A 19,501-nucleotide genomic window follows, 5' to 3' on the forward strand; every position below is an offset into this window, starting at 1 on the left:
GAGAGGTGACATTCCAGCACTGTGCCTGTTAAGCAATGTCACAGCCCAGGTGATGGGCCTGCTAGAAATTAAATATAGCATTTCAGAAAAAAGAGCATCTTGAAGGAATATCCCAAATTACTGCAGGGACTGGGGAAGCTAAAGGGGCGCCAAATAACGCTGCACATCGACGAAGCAATAAAGCCAGTAGCTCAACAGCACCGGCGAGTGCCAATACACCTGCAACTGCAAGTAGAAGAAGAGATTGAAGCGCTGCTCAAACAGGACATCATAGAACCAGCCGAAGGACTGACGCCCTGGGTGTCGCCAATAGTGGCAGTACCAAAGAAAAACACATCCAAGATTCGCATCTGTGTTGACATGAGAGTACCGAACACAGCAATTGAACGGGAAAGACACCCTGGACCTCACCTCAATGATATGATCAGCTGCCTAACAGGCACAAGACGCTTCTCCAAACTAGACCTGTGCAAGGGATATCACCAGCTAGAGCTCGACCCTCAGTCCAGGTATATCACGACGTTCTCCACGCACCTGGGTCTGTTCCGAACGAAGCCTCTGCGTTTTGGAATATCATCCACTGCCGAAATATTTCAAGAAACAATAGGGCAAGTAATAAGGCCAGTCAAGAATAGCCTGAACTACAGTGACGACATTCTGGTGTTCGTCAAGTCGGATGAGGAGCACGACAAGGCACTGCGAGAGGTGTGTTCTCAATTAGAGCAGGCAGGGCTCACGCTAAATGAAGACAAGTGTGAACTGGGGCGAGATGAATTGGTGTTCTTTGGACACATTTTTTTCCAAAAAAAGAATGCAGCCAGATCGCAGTAAAGTGGACACATTGGAAAAAGCAAGACAGCCAAGCGACGTTGCAGAAGTGAGGTAATTCCTTGGCCTTGCTAGTTACTGCGCAAGGTACATAAAAGACTTTGCCACAGTGAGCGCACCGCTGCGAGAACCAACAAAACAAGGCCAGATTTTTGCATGGACAAAGGAATGCAGCAAAGCTTTTGAAGAGATCAGGGAAGCCGTGACAGCAGTAGATCACCTGGCTTACTTTGATCCGCTACTATGCACCGAATTGACGGTGGATGCCAGCCCAGTGGGCTTGGGGGCAATACTGGTGCAACACAGACCAGGCAAGGACTCAACAAGATGTGTAATGGCCTACGGAAGCAAAAGCCTATCGGACGTTGAGCGAGCATACTCTCAACCGGAGAAAGAGAGTATGGCAGTTGTGTGGGCCTGTGAACATTATCACATGTTCATCTACGGGAAACCATTCACAATAATAACAGATCACCAAGCACTGATAACGATCTATGGAAATCCCAATGCAAAAATAGAGAGGTGGGGAATAAGACTAATGGACTACAATTTCAAAATAATACATAAGCCTGGAAAGGAACACAACCTGGCTGACTACATGTCAAGACATCCTCTGCCACATGCAGTTGAGGCAACGACAATGGCGGAGGAATACCTGAACTTCATACTGAAGCACAACACGCCAGCATTAATAACGATGGCAGAGCTGGAACAAGAGACAAAGCGAGACCACCATGCAAGCGATACAGAAAGTGACAAAACCGCAAAGGTGGAGACATATCAACAACAACAGCATCCTGGATGAAGGAGTAATAAAAAAGGAACTGTTGGCATTCAAGAAGATCCATGAAAAGCTTTGAGACCACAAATGGCATCCCGATGAGAGGAACGAGAATAGTGATGCCCCGGACGCTGAGGAGACAGACGATAGAACTGGCACACGAGTCAGACCGAAGGATGGTCGCAACTAAGAAAATGCTATGAGAAAAAGTGTGGTTCCCGGGACTGGACAACATGACGGGGCAGCCACCCAAGCCAGAGCCGATACAGATGTCCCAACTACGGAAAGCAGTGTGGACTGAACTGGCAGCAGATTTTATGGACCCCTGGAGACAGGAAACTACCTGCTAGTAATAATAGATGAGTTCTCCCAGTTTACAATTGTGAGGCAAGTAGAGTCAACGTCAGCAAGTGCAACAATGCCAGTCAGGGATGATGTTTTTGCAGCATGAGGCTCGCCCCAAACGCTAAAGACTGACAATGGCCCGCCATTCTCAGGAGAAGAGTTCCGGAAATTTATGTAAAGCACCTAGGAATCAGCCATCGAAAAATAACGCCTCTGTGGCCACAAGCGAATGGGATGGCAGAAAGGTTCATGGGAACAATAAAGAAGGCGGTACAGAGGGCAAAGATAACGCAGATATCGATAGGACAAGCACTATGCCAGATACTGAGAGACTACAGGAACACCCGTCACAGCTCCACAGGCCGCTGCCCGGCCGAGCTGGTGCTCAGACGCTCGAGCAGGACAGGGCTACTGCAGATGGAAACGATGACAAGTGTGGAGCGAAGCAACATAGCTGCCAAAGACGAAGAGGCCAAAGCAAAAATTAAGGCGTACGCAGATAAAAGGAGGCACGCCACCAAAGCAAAACTAAAAGAAGGAGACACAGTAGTAGTGCGGCAAAGACAGCAGAGGAAATCGGACAGTGCGTTCTCGAAGGACCCACTGACAGTGACGGAGGTGAAAGGACCTATGATAACAACATTCTGGATGACTCCCAACACGGGTTTAGAGCTGGTCATAGCACTGAGACAGCCTTGCTCAGTGTTACAGAGGACCTTCGTACCATTCTTGACACCGGCGGAACAGCAGCACTGGTCCTGTTGGACCTCAGTGCTGCCTTCGATACGGTGTCACATGAGGTCCTTCTGACGAGACTGGAGGAAATTGGAATTACAGGGACAGCTTTGGGATGGTTTAGAGACTTTCTCTCCAACAGGTCCTTCAGAGTCTCCACCCCCCCTTACATCTCTAAGGAGCATAACATTGGACAGGGAGTGCCGCAGGGTTCTTCCCTGAGCCCTACCCTGTTCAATGTCTATGTCCGCCCTCTGGCAGAGGTGGCTAGAAAGAACGGACTAGCACTGGTATCTTATGCCGATGATACCCAGTTGGTGGTGGCTCTTAAGAACAACAGTGGTCTGGAGGCCCATCACTTTAAAAAGACACTTACGGACATCACCAACTGGATGACGGCGAATTTCCTTCAACTGAACGCCGGGAAAACAGAGATACTGCTCCTGGGAAAAAACATCTCGTCCTGGGGAGACAACTGGTGGCCTGAAGTACTAGGCCAACCTCCCGAGCCAAAAGAATGCGTTAAAAATCTGGGAGTCTGGGTGGACTCTGCACTGAAGTTCACTCATCATACTAAAAAAGTGGCTGCCACTTGCTTCGGCATTTTACGTAACATCAGACCTATTCTGAAGTTCTTTGACTGCCGCACGCGCCAGCTAATTGTTCAGGCGACCATTCTTTCTAGACTGGATTATGCCAGCTCTCTCTTACTGGGGGCAAATCTCGCCGAAACCACCAGACTGCAGAGAGTCCAGAATGCGGCAGCCAGGGCCCTGGTAGGTCTCCCCCGCCATTCCTCGGTATCCGGAGCCTTGGAAAAAATTGCATTGGCTTCCGGTGGGTAAAAGGATCCAGTTTAAGGCACTGTGTCTAGCTTTTAAAATCCTTAAAAACCGCCTCCCCCCCAATGCTGTGCCCCCTCCTGTCAGAATACATTCCGAGGAGGTCGCTCCGCTCTGAAGGACAACACCTCGCGATTATCCCCCGCACCAAACTGGCCAGAGTAGGCGGCCGATCCTTTAGCTTCCTAGCTGCCAAGCTATGGAATAGCCTTCCCGAAGCTATCCGCGGTATGCAGGACCTTTTTGCCTTCAGAAAGGCTGTCAAAACTCATCTCTTCCAATATTTTTTTTCTTCTCTCTGCACCTCCAACTCTCTTCATTCTGTCTGCTTGCAGCGCCGGGACGCCCCTTGGCTGGGGCAGCCGCGCGCTATACAAATCACTATAACATTAACATTAACATAACAGCATTAGCAGGGCGGTATCACATCCCGAGAAACAGCTCGCATTTCAAAAAACTGAAAGAAAAAGAAGAACAGCCGGCACCAGCGCCGGAGGCAATCAAGGAGGAAGAAAATGTACAGGTGGACAACAGAGAAACAAGGCCGAGAAGAACATGGAAGAAACCACAGAGACTGATTGAAGAGATGTAATGTGACGAGGGCCTGTGAGGATCTCTCTCTCTCTCTCTCTCTCTCTCTCTCTCTATCTCTACCATCTCTCTCTATCAGCACTCACAGACCAGTGACCACAGGCCGCGTCACGGAAATTGTGAGTTTGCAACAAAGGGGGAGATGTCATGCCCAGTCAGTGGGCACTAGGACCTGGGGGTCAAGGGTGTGGGGAAGGAGACACCGGACACCACATCCGGTCACGGGGCAGGGGGCTCATTAGATGACCAAGGGGACCAGAGGCAGGACGCAGTAATGAGCTGTATCACAACAAGTAATAAAGGTACCTGAAATAAGCAATCGTGTCTTATAATCCTTGGGGGCCAGCACGACACTACATCAACCACCTCGGATGTACTTTTGTTCATGGTTTCCTCCCTTTCAACACATGGAAAGGAACCACATTCGTAACTACACCGGGCGTTGTACTCTGTTTCCTCACACACCAGGAGTAGGAGAGCGTTATCTTTCAAAAAGGGCATCGCACACTCTACATATCTGTGAAACCATACCACACAAAGTACGATAGACCATCTGTCAATAGGTCCACTATGCAGGGATACCTGTAATGTCCTACAGGAATATCCATTTGATATTAGAGACATCTGACCCGTCACACCTCAGCATGCTTCATCTTAGGTGCCTCCTCTCACCCAGGTAGGTGAATACTACTCAGATGGACTCTACTGCACAGAATGACGATGAGACTACGGTCTCCTCAGATTTGGTAGAGAGAAATAATGTAGGAGCTGAAGAAGCATTATACCCTTCGCGAAGTTAGTAGGGGAGGGGGGCTGGTGATATGAAGCAATAACCATAGCAGGCATGAGAGCAGCAGTCGCCACAGGATTGAGGCAATTTGTTCAAACACATTAAGAAGCATGGCCATCGAGCCCAGTACTATGTTTGGTGAGTCTGCTGTTATATGTAAAATTAATGTTGATTGAAAGCAATTACAGTAGCTCCGATTGTAGCACAGTATGGAGACCACGTATCGGAGACATAGAATGAACAAAAACAATAATACAGAGGCAAATAAGCAATGTGTTATGTATATGTTGCGTGTCCAGAACTCAACATATATGAAGACTCATGGAGTAAAAATATTGGATGTATTGCCTAAAAACACAATCAGAGATTTAACAAATAATGCATAAATAACGAATAGAGGATTCTGCAACACTATCATTATTTTATAATGTGTGTGATTAAAGGGAAATGCCCTTTTCCTCTGGACATATAAAATGTGAATAGGAACCGCATAGGGTAAGTGAGGGACAGATGCAAGATAGTATGACAATGCTTCCTTGCCATTCATGCAGGCGGATAGTGGCCTGCATGTATGTATGTATGTACGGACGTACAGAGTGCAGAGCGAACTCAATAGATAAGAGCTAACGATGCGCACATGTACTTGGTGAGGGGTGCCACTTGTTGGCATTAGATTTGCAGTGAACACAAAATAAGGGGCTGATTTGCCAATTTCATTTTTATGATTAAATCGGTTTTTATCGAATTTTCTGCAAGAAAAATAGCACAGAACAGAACTGCTCGCCTACATCCAGAGTTCAGCAAGGAAATAGGATAAGAACAGGAAGAGGTGGGATGGGTGAAGGGAAAGGGCAGAGGAAAAGGGTGTAGAAGAAGGGTACCACCCTCCGGAATTAGGATGGGGAAGGGAAACACGGGAAGTCAAAACAATAGATGCTCCCTTGGTTTAATAGTTTACTATCCAGTCATTACACATGTGCCCCACCATCAACAGAAGCTTACGGTCCGGAGTATAGGGGACATCCGCTTTGAGGCGAAGCGCCCATAGATATGTCCGGCTTGTGAGTTCTCTAAAACTGGGAGCTAAGAGCTTCAAGCTTCAAGCACGGACCCCAGGTCTTTTCAAATCGGGCAAGAGTGTGAGTCACATAGCCCGTCAATTTCTCTATGCTCAGGTGGTCCCAAAGCTTGTATAGCCAGTTAGTGTGCGTTGGAATCAGGTCTGTGCCCCATCGAGCGAGTAGCACCTGTTTGGGAGCACAGAGGGACAGGGTGATAGTCCTTCCTCTTGAAGGATATAAAGGATACGTCAGTGCGTTGGTAACCCAAGAAGAATGTAACTAGGGAAGCAGTGTATATCAGTATTGAACATATGGTCTATGTCAGCCAGTACATCAGCCCAGTAGCGCTGTAGGTACAGCAGTGCCACAATAGATGTGACGGGGTCACTGTACCATTGCATCGAAACCAGCAACTGTCACCACGTCCCCCTCCCTACTTAGCAATATGTGCCGGCGTGTAGTACCAATAATGCAGTACCTTGAGAAGGGTTTCCTGACCTGAAGCACTGCAGGCCGAAGTGAGAGTGTATCAAAGAATATCCGACCACTCCCTATCAGCGAACGACTGCTCGCAATCTGGATCCCAAGGAGCACGGGCGCGAGAGGCAGTGGAGTAAGATCTAGTGTTGAGAAATTTGTAGAGGAGCCACCTCTCAAAGAGATTGAGGGGCCGACTCATGTATGGGCGTACAGAGGAGTGCATCACCAATTGCTTAAGGGCAGTGTAGTGCCACTGTTCACTTTCAGGGAGGCCAAAGTCTGCTTGCAGCAATGTAAAATCCATCAGACCCTGCAAATCGTACAAGTCCCCTATCCTTTAACAACCCGCTTCTTGTTGAATGGCGCAAGATTGGTCCTGAAGAGCAGGGCGAGTGCAGGCTCCCTATGATGGGTTTAAGGGGGAAATGGTTGTGAAAAGCTGTCCAGGGAGATTTTGTTTATTCCATATTGGCCCTGATCACTGGGGAATTATATACTACAGGCAGCTGGTGCTTCTTGCGGACCTAGGGGATATTCCAAAGACTGCTTGCTATAGCCTGGTCAATTAAGCACCAGTGTTTCTCTGTGCTCAGATGTTGCCACATTACCAGGCATCACAATTGTACTGCATGATAATAGTGGGCAGAATGCCCAACCCTTCCATCACCATTGGTAAGTAAGTATGCTTCCTAGCTATTCATGCACGTTTCCCATCCCAAATAAATATTTCAATTAGCCTCTAGGGTTTCTGTAGGGTGTGCAGTGGAGACTGGGTGGGTAATTGTGGTATCCTCCGCTGTGGGGGAACCTCTTGCATGTCACCCACCCCCTTCCCTGCAGTTGTATTGGTTGGCGCCTCTGTGACATGCTGTAGAATGTCACCGTGGCGAACATTTTATGTTGAGCTTCCTGCAAGGAGAGTTGACAGAGGGTGTTCTGGAAGACTGCTGTGGCCCTCTCCTGTACTTCTTGGAAATAAATGTCTCCTTTCATACTGCTGTGTTTTCTGTGTTTCAACTGAGAGGAAATATTCTTGATTTTACAGCAATGTTTGCATAAGGAATACAATCTTGGGGAGCAGGGTCATCTTAATGACTGTAATCCTCCCAAGCCAGGAGATGGGCCACCCCGCCAGGATTGTATTGTGGAGCAGGCTGTATCTAATAGAATAGGGTAATTTTGTCGAGGGAGGGAAACAGGTATATCCCCAGATACGTGATGCCTTAGGTCACTCCTGGAAACGGGAAGAGGGCCTCAAGGTGGGGCTTGTCTGCAGTTGGGATAGTGAGATTAAGTATTTGAGATTTACTAACATCCATTTTAAATCTGGAGGCTGTGCTAAAGGACTCAAGTTCCGCCAATAGAACAGGGAGCGACCGATAAAAAGTTGAAGCTATCAGAAGTACACCATCTGCATGAAGTGCAAGTTTATGTGTATGCCCCCCCGGCCCCCCATAGCAATTTCACTGATATCGGGAAGCCGCTTGATCTGCTCAGCAAGGGGTTCCTTGTACAGAATGAACAGGAGCGGTGACAACGGACACCCCTGTCTTATCCTGTGGCACATAGAGAAGGAGCGAGACTGTAACCCGTTAACCCAGTGTTGTTGCTTCAGTTACACTCCGGGATGAAGTCTGCCTGATCAGGGTCGATCAATTCAGCCATGTAACGCCCCAGACGGGCTGACAAAATGCCTGTAAAGATTTTAGTGTCAACATCCAAGAGCGATATTGGGCGTTAGGAAGTGCAATGATCCGGAACTTTACCCAGCTTCAACATTACCAATATAGTGGTACTTTCATAGTATTGGTGAGGATACCGGACACGCTAAAGGAACTATATAATATAGTCAAGACATGGACCAATTAGGGGGCCAACACTTTATAAAAGCTCACTGTGAGCTCATCTGGACCCGGAGATTTGTCTAGTCGCAGGTTTCCTATTGCTCTTAAGACCTCTTTCACTGTGATATCTTGATTTAAGAATTGGGCCTCCCTCTTCAGTACTTCGGTTAAAAGGGCCTGCGCAACATAGTCAGCGGCATCTCCAGGGTCTAGAGATTCCGCAGTGTATAGATTGGTATAAAAATGCTCAAATTCCACTGCAATCCCTACATCATGACAAACCCCACTACCTGATGGATCTGTCATCTACGAAACCCGCTCGTGTTGTGTCTGGGTGTGTAGATGGTGGGCAAAAAGGCAGCCCGCCTGGTTGCCCCAGAGTAATATTTTTGCTTGGTGCGGAGTAATGCATGTCCTGCCGTGTCTACATCCAGTGCCCTACTCTACTTCCTAGTTAAGGTGAGCTGCCTCCGAATTCTATGTGAACCAGTCTGCCTACAGGACTCCTCCAATGCCCTCACTTGATACTCTAACGTGGGGTGTTTACCCGGTCTGTGTTTGTGTAGTTTCACAGCTACTGCTATAAAGCCCCCCTGGACCACAGCTTTAAGTGTTTTCCACAGAAATGCTACGGGAGTGTGAGGAGTATCATTGGTCACATAATACGACCCAATAGCCTCCTGAAGTTCCTTAACAGTTGGTTCATAAGCCAACAGCTTGTGGTTGTGGTGCCCGGTCTGTGATCGTAGGCATTGTGTAGGTAGATGGAGGATAAGGGAGAGCGGGGTGTGGTCCGACAGGGCTCCTACTCCAATATCATTGACCGATAAAACTAGGGAGCTAGTAACCAAAAAGTAATCTATTCTAGTGTATGTCTTGTGGGCGGCTGAGAAAAAAGAATAAGCTTTCATTGCATGGTTTTGAGCCCTCCACACATCCACCAGGCCCATCTTCGCAAACCATTGTAGTCCTGGGGCAGTGAAGGACCCGGTCTGGCCTGCTCGCTCGGCTTAATGGTCCAGGAGGACATCTTGAGTCAAACTGAAATCTCCGCCAATCAAGACATGGGCGTCTTCGAAGGTGAGGATTTTCCCAATCGCCCGTTGGATGAATGTTTCTTGATGATTGTTGGAGACGTAGACAGGCAACAGTGGAGTCGTACTGATGAAGGGAAATCTGCAAGGCCAGCAGTCAGCCCGTGATTTCAGAATGAATCTGAAGTACTTGTCCCTGAAAGTGTGTAGCCAGGAGGATTGCCACCCCAGCTTTCTTCCCAGGGCCCAAAGAGAAGTACGGTCGATTTAACCATTTAGATTTCAGTCTGCTCCTGTCGCGTTGAAGTAGATGGGTTTCTTGTAGAAAGCTTATATCACTTTAGAAGTCTGTCAGCAAGGTCAGTAATGGCAATCGCTTCGGCGCTGCTGTAGGCAATGGTCAGGCGTCTCCTGTGGCGTCTGGGCAACAGTCGGCAGTATTCAGCCGCGGGCTGGGATATCCAGGGCCTCTTCCGCGGCAGACGAGTACAGCTCGCGTCTAGCTTCCTCCGTCAGATCGCCACGGACGCCGCCATTTTGTGGGTTACAGCTCCGGGATTGAGTGGCGAGTTTCCGAGTCGTTACAGCCTGTACGCCTCCACTGTCAGTCCAAATTCAGTGCCGCCCTGTCTGCGTACCCATGTAGGTGTAATTCAGCTGCTTTTCATTTGAAATGACCAGGATAACAGGCGGATGGCGGCTCGAACAGCAAGAGCCTCACACAAGTGCGGCCATCTTGCTTGGCGCCCTCTAGCGCCCCCCGCCACCACCCCCCCGGTCATGTTTACCTTGTAATACCACCCAGGACACCCTAGTTAGCAGGTTTGTGCTCAATCGAGTGTAGCCAAACCCCGCTGGCCCCCTTCTTCCATTTGGCTCCCATCTTTTCAAGGAACTGTACATACAACATATATGTGGTGTAAGCTTGGTTCCTCCTCCTACCCTCCGCAACTAACATTTTCTTTGTTTTTCTTTACTTTGCTACTCCTTTTGTTTGCAGTCTTCTGTTCCCATTGTAATCACTGTATTGTAGTATATATAACCAGGATCTGTCTGTAGATTGTTGGCTACAATGACAACTTTTGTGACCAATTCGAGCTTGCATTATATTGACTGTCATTATTCTTCGGATATACTGCTTTCCTGGTGGGTGCACTGCAGGTCAGTTTATGAGGGCTGCGAGTAGTATATACTATGTAATGCTGACCGTATATATCACGTTAATTCTATTTGCCTGTTTTGTTTAATGGTAAAACAATAATAAGCAGTACAATTAGGAAAATGTACATCACATTTCTTTTTCACACCTTGCATTCGAAATCACATGGCCTATTTTTCTTCACAATAATGCTGAGAAATCAGAAATTGTGCATACGTTGAAAGCACAGGCATCTCAGGATAGTGGATCGTCGGAGAAGCATCAAATATGAAACAATACCCATAAAGATCATGCAAGTTGGTGCCACCTGTCACTTCCACAAGAATTATTCAGTCACGGACAGAAATGATCATTAATCCATAAGAATTACCCCCAGGGAAGTTGTGGGTGGTGCATAGGGTGTCTATAATATAGGCGAAGATATATAGACTTAAAAAAAGAGCAAGATGCAGCACCCCTTTAAATGAAGGTGCTGTCTTTCAGATTGCATTCAACAGGTTCTTATCTGCAATGCTTTTGAAGGTGCAATACTGGAATACAAGTGGTCGTATATTTTGGGCCAGTGCGCCTTCCCTGTGCACAGCAGGGTTCCTTTAGGGTTTAGAAGATAGGGCACTCTTTGTCCCACTCAGACAGGACTGTGACTTGGTGTGTCATAATAGGGGCAGGCATGGATGGGATTAATACGAGAGCGCTTTCAAGCTCGTGGGTAGGAGCTCTGTCTGTTGGTGGTGATCTGACACTTAGCGATCCAGACCATTATAGTGTTTATGACCAGATAAAGTGGGTGCTGGCGAACCACTCCCTGCAGGCTCTTTATATGGGAAAGATAGGTTCACTCTGGAGGGCCAGGGGTGTTCATAGGCCATGAGGAAGGCTGCTATATCAGCAATATCCATAGCAAAAAACAAAGATCGTCTTAAGACACAACCTGCATTGTGCCTCTTTATTTACTATGAAATCAGCAGAAAGTAGAGATTGCATTCAAACTATTTGTTTAGAAGGACGGAGAAATGCACAAATCTCATGGATGTATCCCAGTTATAGAACAGTTCTCACAACCCATACAACACTTCACTGCCTCCTTTCTAAAGGCCCAACATCCCTTCAACGTAATCCCTCCACAGCCCCTTAATCTCTTCAGTTCTTGTTCTTTCTACAGACACTGTGGTGGTTGTTTAGACCCTTGGCGGGGTATCTCCATGGCGTGAGTGGAACTGCCTCTGCATCAGTTCTCCCCAGGGGACTGCAGGTTCCGAGAGCAGGTACGGATGCAAATGCACTTTAAGCAAATTGTTTTGTGTAGAGAAAACAAACAAAATAAGAACTTGTTTCTGGTAAACAAAAAATAAATGTCCCAGATATGCAGAGTTTCCTCCAAGAACGTTGGGGTCATGCTATTTTTCCTGCTGAAAGGTCGAGTAGCATAAGGGCTGCAGAGTGGCCTTGGTCCAGGAGGGTGCGGATGTTGCTGTGGAATCCAGATTGTGACTGGTCGAGGATGGCATTCTCTTCGATGAATCGTGCCAGTTCCCCGTTGACTATTTTCTCTGCCACTTTGGCTGCGAAGGGGAGGAGCGAGATGGGCCAGTGGTTCTTGAGGTCGTTAGGGTCAGCTGTGAGCTTCTTGAGCAGAGACCTGCCTTCTGCCATCAAGGAGATGTTCCAGAGCAGAAGAAGTCCCAGCCCTAACCCCAGAGGCCTGATATGGCAACAGCCCTCCCTATTTGTGGTGAGCTGTTTTATCACCTGTAAAGGTATCCCAGGGAACTTTAGGCTTCAGTTGTACCTAAACATGGTTTGCAATAGGATACTGCATATGTAGCATAATTGTTATTTGGGCATCAGAACCAAAGGCACTTGTTAGGTGCACAAGAAGAAATACAGGTTAGGTGGGAATATTCTGTGTAATAGTGGTTCAGCTCTGAAGTGCCTGGGGATACCGGTCAATCAAGCAGTCACCTCGCCACTAGGCGAGGATCAGTCAGGAGCCTCAACGCACCCTACCCTGTGATCAGTTGGGAGAGGATGAAGTAAAAAGCAGGAAGCTGAAAGCTGGGGCCTCAGCAAAGGACAGCATTCAGTTTTCTGATCCAGTGACTGAAGCAGGAGGTAGCTGTGCACCTGTCCCAAGGGGCTATTTAAGTAAAGGCAAATAAAAAACAAAAAACAAAAACAAAAACCTCAAATGTGTGCATGTATCCGATTGTGTGTGAGGAAGAGTGAGTGTGAGAGTGACTGGGAAGTATTTGAGAATGAGTGAGCACAACTCTGAGAATGAGTGAGAGAGTGAGAATAAGTAAGTGCAAGTGAGAATGGATGAGGGAGAATCAATGGAAGAGTGAGAGAATGAATGAGTGAGAGTGAGAGCGGGTGCAGGGAAAGCGAGAATGAACGGGTCCGAGGAAGTGTGAGAACGAGTGTAAGGGAGAATGCGAAACGACGAATAGGAAGAGTCAGCTAGTATAAGTGTGAATGGGTAAGGGAGTCTCAGTGAGAATCAGTAAGTGAGAATAAGCCTGAGTGTCAGGGCATGTGTAAGAATGAGTGAGAATAAATGTGTATTATGCTTAGGAGTCTACTGATGGCCTTGGCATACTGGAGAGAATTCTTGGCTTACAGAAGCATCCATGACAAAATACTGATGCTGAAAGACTAGAAATAATTCTTGGTATTTGGGATACCTGTGATAAAATGCTAGTGCTGGCATATTTAAGGTAATTCATAGAATATGGGACACCCTTAGCTAAATGCTGGTACACTAGAAATAATTCTAGGTAAATGGGAACCCTGTGGCAAAATGCTGTTACCAGCTGTGGTACGTGCAGGTAACAGAAGTGGGGCCGTGTGTGTGGGTGGGATTTCGAGGGATGACGCGGAGGGAAAATTAAATAAATCATTAATTTTCCCTCTGCATCTACCCTCGAATCCCCCCCCCCCCACGCGGCCCCACCCCAGTTACCTGCACAGAGATACAGCTGGTTGATAGTGGCACACTGAAGGTAGTTGCTGGTATAAGAAAAGCAAACCATAGAATGCGGGAGTTTAGTGACAGACAATAATTACAAACCATGTATGTCATGTTCAACATATGGGTCTGTCATAATATAAAAACATGAAAACTTGGCACTGAAACATTGTATGTGATTCTTGGCATAAGGGGGCATTCATGACAAAACGCTATCACGGACACAACAAAGGAAATTATTGTCATATGGTTTGGTGAGGAGAGTGGTATCCACTGCCTATTTTGGAGAAACACATAGGTCAACACCAGGTAAACGTTAGGGTTCATTGGCTTGGAACACCATAAACGAACTGGAATATTTCACAAGTGCCCTCCCAGAGTCTATGGCCTTTTAGTAAATTTATGTTACAATTGTGCTTTAAAATAAACTATCTGGCCTCATTGTTTCCCCAAAAAGTTTGGGAGGAGAAACCCCCTTCTGAGACCACCTAGAAGTGGTCTACACTAGTTTCACTTGTTTGAATTTGGATGTACTGAATGACGACAAGGCATAATGTTCGATGACATTTGCAGCACTATCATTCTTGTCCTAAACTAATTAATTTGGTCAAGTGCACAAGAGAGTTTATCAACGATTTGTACTGCCTAAATTAATGGTGGCTTTCAAAACATCCTAGGACGCAACACCAATCACTAGTCTGACAACTGACTCACTGAATAGGATTCCTGTTTTAATATGGACTTTGTTTGGATATATTGACACGGATAATTAATTGTATGGTCCACTGCTGTTTTAGATCATACACACTTTAAATGTGTTTAATTAGGCACAGTAGGATCAGTTAAGCACTGCACAGAGATGCTAATGAATTAAACTTGTGCCTTGTTGGCAACAGATTGTTGAAGTCTTCTATTGATAAGACGCTTTTGGTGAAACGTCATTTATGAAATGGTAGTATTTTGTTTAATAAACAGGTAAATATTACCACAAGAGACCTTTATTTATTCTGTTACATGATCCTAGTTCTAGATGATCAAAGGGAAGCACCTGTTGCATAAACAGTGCTTGCATTCAGAGAAATATTTCTCTTCCTCACAAAAATGACCTGGCGCCCCTTCTGTCCATCAAAACGTGTTGGGCAACCAAAAGCAGAGAAAAATCAGTTATGGTCATGCCCCACGTCCCCAACCTCAGCTGACCGGTTTCTTTTTTTGGGCGGGGTGTCTACAATCAACAAGACCTGGTGGTCATGCAGCAGATGGACCACTAAGTATGTTGTGAACATTGGTGGAGCCAGCAGAATTCTCCCCAGGTCGCCAAGCTGTTCCCCCGCTCTGAATGGATGTTGATGAGGCAGGAGCCTCGCTGGTTTATGGCAGTCCTCCCATTCTTCCAAACTCTATATGAAGCAAGAATGACTAGCCAACGGTGCTCCAGCAAGCATTAACCATCCTTAATCTAAATGAAGCATGGGATCTAAACATCAGGTTTCCTGCTTTAAAAAACAAATCGGCAACAAAGCAGCCAAACAGAAGCTTGGTCACTTGATAAAGCTGCAACAGTAAGGAAAAAAAAATGGATGGATGGTCTTATCGTATGGCAACTAGGTCGCACAGCTGTATTTTGTCACAGAACGAGACAAAAAAATCTTGATTAAAGCTTATCCACAAATCCCATAATTATACATGGTGCCTACAATGCATAAGCACGCTACCAAATCGCATTTCAGACCGATAGTGAGGACACGCAACTCTATCCATGAACCGATTGGTATCTACATTGATAAACATTTACAACCCAGTGTGAAAAGCATGCCGAGTTATATACAAGATACTACAGATTATTTTTTAGAAAAACCAGCAGCATCGAGATTGAAACCAATCAACAAATCTACTTGTGCACCATCAACGTAAGTGCGTTGTACACTTCTATTCCCCATAATCTGGGGCTACAAGCGATGGAAGCAGCTTTGCTAAACAGTGACAAACCTCAAGATCTTCAAGTTTTCTTAATGGAACTTATGGAATTTACTCTTCATCATAGCTACTTCAGATGTCTTGATACATTTTTCATCCAACTTACGGGAGTAGCCATGGGCAATTGCGCTGCTCTGGCGTATGCAAATTTGTTTATGTACCAATACGAAACAAATCACATTCTTTCCAATCCTGAATGGCAAGAACACCTGAGCATTTACCATCAATACATCAATGACATATTCCTATTGTGGAATGGCCCAGAAAGTAAACTCTTGACCGTCATTAACAGTCTCAACAAAGTCAACATGAGGATACAATTCACGCATACCATCAGTCAGTCTCAGATTGCTTTTCTAGACGTCAATATTGAAATAGCAAACAATAGGCTAGAGACCCCAATTTACACTAAGACAACAGATCGCTATAATTATTTACACTTCAGAAGTTTTCATCAAATGAGTTTGAAGAAACATCTACCATTTCCACAACTTTTGAGAGCTAAAAGAATTGCATCAACATAAGAAGCTTTTAAAAAAGATTTCTCCAAGATCATTAACAAATTTAATCAAAGAGGTTACCCACAAAGTATCACCCATTTGGCAGAAAACAAGAGTGAAAACCAAAGTTCGTACACACCTGCTGGCAGCTAAAACTGAAAAACAGACTGCAAACACACGTCCTGTATTTGTCTCCAAATATTCTGTTCAAAGTCTTAAAATCAAGCAATCCATCAGGAAGCACCGGCAACTGTTACAATTGGAGCCAGATTTCAACAACATCTTTCAAGGTCTTTCCATATTCGCTTATCAGCGCTCCAACAAGATTCAACAATTATTGAAACATCGGAAAAACCGGGCTCAAATTACATACAAGGGGACACTACCCGGTTTACAATTGTGCAAACTGCAATAGTATCATTAAAGGAACCACATTACAACATCCCACCCAGGGTTTTCCGATAAAACGGAAAGTTAATGCCACATGTGACACCACCAACGTGGTATATTTTTTTAAATGCCCATGTGGCTTGCCATATGTGGGTAAGACTGAGCGAAAAATTAAAACAAGATTAACGGAACACCCGTAGCAATATTCGTACGAAAAACCTGAAATCTAGCGTGGCAGCACACTATGTCAATTATGCTGACAATGTCAGCCAAATTCGGTTCATGATTTTAGAGGTTGTCACTCAGAGAAGGCAGAGACAATAAGAAATTTCTACTACAACGAGAACTGTTCTGGACATACAGACTGAATGCCCTTCATCCACAAGGGCTAAATGAGAGACTGGAATATAGTTGTCATTTATAACAATGTTGGCATATCTCTGGCATGATTTCTCACTGCCCCTATGATTCATTAACCATGCACATCCCCTTGGAGTTTGTTTTTGAGCTCACCATTTTTGCACCACACACACCCTAGGGCTCCATCCCACACGCCGCCACACACCATTGCCTTTTTTCTTTTGGCTCCTCGCCTAATTAATTTCCGTGTCTGATTAATTTCCTTGTCTGATTTTCACGATTCTAGTGTGATGATCTCTCTCTCTTATTTGCACCCTGGTTTTTCTTTTTTCTTTTTCCTTTTCTGGCATGTTCCGAGTTTTCATTAATTTTACAGCATCATGTTTTTTCACCATTCACCCTTCAACTCGCGTGTACACCTTTATTGACCACACATCCGTCACACTGACGCGCAGCTAGTCCTCTTTCTAGCTTCATGACATCTTTCCGGATAACTATGGTCCGCGTCCTCCGGGATTTTTGAACTAACGCTGGCATCCCTCTCACAGCTGGTCTTCTTTCTGCTGCGTCCCCAGCTTTCATCATACTATTCTTAGGTAAACTACGTTCAGCTTTTCCCACCCTGTAGAAATCCCCGGGTAAGGTGATTTACCGATTGACACTTGGTTACTTTTTGGAGCACCTAGCGCCATCACTCATCCTTAGTTTCCGAATGATTACACGGCATCAGCGTTCCTGCTGTCTTGCACACTGATATTCGTATCATGTTTGGGTTTATAATTGCACAACGCTTTTTTGTCACTTGATTTGTCACTGTTACTGTTCGGGCATTTCCAGGTTCCAGCCCCTGACTGCCGGCACACCGGGTTTACACTTGTTCCTCATTTTTCCCCACTTTTCTAGTTTCAAACACCTTGGGTCTTTGAACTTTTTTTTCACTTTACACTCACGGATTGTTCCAGTATGCCATAGTGGATATTTTATCTTGTAAGGACATGATGTTTCCACTCCTGGGTTAGCATATACAAATTGCTTGTTTTGGTTTGTTTCTTGTAGATAATTCCCCTGAAGAAGAGCTTCGGCTCAAAACGCCTCGGGGTTGCTCTATTTAAAGTTTGAGGAATAATACACATGGATTATGGACTTGCAGAGATGTTTCTAATAGATTTAATCTTGAATGATGTATCATATGACGTAATATGATGAAAGCATTGACTGAATTAAAGTTGTCATCATTTGACTAACAGATATTTGAACACACTTGCGATTTCTTTGATTGAAAGTTAGCTACTGCACGGAGTGCTCGAGAGCCTACCTAACACAGGATATGGGCCTCCTAATAGTATTTTACTCAGCACCTTTTGGCACAGAAGGTGAACATCCCGAGCACCCTAGATTCACAAACAATTTCAACACTATCTTACACTTGAATATTGGGAGTGCAGCAGTCCTCATTTCTTTAAAAATCAGTTATGGTCATGCCCCACGTCCCCAACCTCAGCTGACCGGTTTCTTTTTTTGGGCGGGGGGGGGGGGGGCTACAATCAACAAGACCTGGTGGTCATGCAGCAGATGGACCACTAAGTATGTTGTGAACATTGGTGGAGCCAGCAGACTTCTCCCCAGGTTGCCAAGCTGTTCTCCCGCTCTAAATGGATGTTGATGAGGCAGGAGCCTTGATGGTTTAAGTCAGTCTTCCCATTCTTCCAGACTCTATATGAAGCAAGAATCACTAGCCAACGGTGCTCCAGCAAGCATTAACCATCCTTAATCTAAATGAAGCATGGCAGCTTTCCTGCTTTAAAAAACAAAATCGGCAACAAATCAGTCAAACAGAAGCTTGGTCACTTGATAAAGCTGCGACAGTAAGGAAAAAAAATGGATGGATGGTCTTATCGTACGGCAACTGGGTTCCGCAGCCGTATATTGTCAACCACATTTCTCAAACAATACAGCACTCCCTTCCCTTCTTCTTATTCAACTGGTTGCTTTTTCCTCAAAAGTTTAGATTCCACCACAGAAACAAACCCCGCCGAACAATCCTTGTTGCAGGAGTACGGAAGAGACAGTAACATTTTCTGTGCATATGTCCTGCCATTATTCAACTGAGACTACAATTCTTAGTTCTGGCTCTCTAGTCACTGCAGAGAAGATCCTGCCGACCATTGCTAAACAGCCAATCGCTGCAGCTTTCTTGCAGGACAACAAAGTTTCTCCAACAAATAAATAGTTACAAATGCAGGAAAGGTAGAGGGGATTGTTCAAATTCTTTTAACAATCATGTTTTCGATGTACTCAAGATATACTACTGAGATATGGGTCTCATTGAACGCAAAGTAATTTCTTTTGTTTTTTAATTGCTTAGTTTCATAATTTTAACATGGCCAAAGATCAATTGTTGCATTGGGGACCACACAGACTAAAACGCACTCAAAAACCCGGCAACTATGTATAGGGGTTTTAAAATGTGTAAATTGTTTTTGATTAAACAATGAAGACCTAGAGGGTGTATTTCAGGAACACCTAAGATTTGCAATGGAGAGTAAGTTCACCCTGTCCACTTTGCATTTAAGACTCTCTCCAAGAAGGGACGTATGAGGCTGCAACATAAGAAGCAAACATGTGTGATAGCTCTAGAGAGCGCAATGCACTTTATGCTCCTGGCAAATGAAGCCAGAGCAACCCTCGAATATTTGCACACTGAATTAACTATCTTAATTTTGCACAATAACCTTAGATGTAATGTGTATTTTGTACGATATCCAGAATAAAGCCTGTTTCCTTAGCTTGGGCTAGTTTTAAACACTACGAGTTCA

Source organism: Lissotriton helveticus, chromosome 7 (assembly GCF_964261635.1).
Source record: "Lissotriton helveticus chromosome 7, aLisHel1.1, whole genome shotgun sequence".
In the NCBI taxonomy this organism is placed as follows: domain Eukaryota; kingdom Metazoa; phylum Chordata; class Amphibia; order Caudata; family Salamandridae; genus Lissotriton; species Lissotriton helveticus.